Raw genomic sequence first — 634 nt, forward strand, 5'->3', positions numbered from 1 at the left:
GGGGAGCAACTGGCAGTGGTGGGTCTGAGAGGAAGGACCTGTGGATCTCTGGGCTCCCTCAAATGCTGCAACCCTATATGAGGAGCCTTTGTGTGCCCTGATGCCCAGCCACATGTGGGGGGCACCAACAGCAGCCCTCTGGGCTGGAGGCTGGAGTGTGTGTCCCCCCACAGGCTCAGGGGCTCCTTCCCAGGGCTGTGGGGCACGTCCCCCGTCCATTCCTATGTGTGAGCACTATACATACATACCTATGTGTCTGTGTGCCGTGGGAGGCAGGGGAAAGACCACACTGTTCCTAGACATCAGCTGCGTCAAGGACCATCTGAAGCTGCCAAGGGCATTCACTCCACAGCATCTGCAGTGGCAGCTGCAGGTGTCATTGCTAGGCAGTACCAGTGTACCCGCTCTGGTACCTGCTCTGCTCCCTCTCGTGCCCCAGTGTGGACGCAGAGCCCCAGCAGAACGTGAGCATCGGCCCTGCCATGGCTGGGCTGGGGGATGCTGGGCAGGAGACCCCAGATGGAGGTGAGGTGGGGGGAGTGGGATGTCTGCTTCCTCAGGGGTCAGCATTGGGCTGTGGAGTCTCCATCCCATGCAAGACCGTGAGGGATACTCTGGGCACGGGATGGGGGGA

Source organism: Acanthisitta chloris, unplaced genomic scaffold (genome assembly GCF_000695815.1).
Source record: "Acanthisitta chloris isolate BGI_N310 unplaced genomic scaffold, ASM69581v1 scaffold27683, whole genome shotgun sequence".
NCBI classification, from domain to species: Eukaryota; Metazoa; Chordata; class Aves; order Passeriformes; family Acanthisittidae; genus Acanthisitta; species Acanthisitta chloris.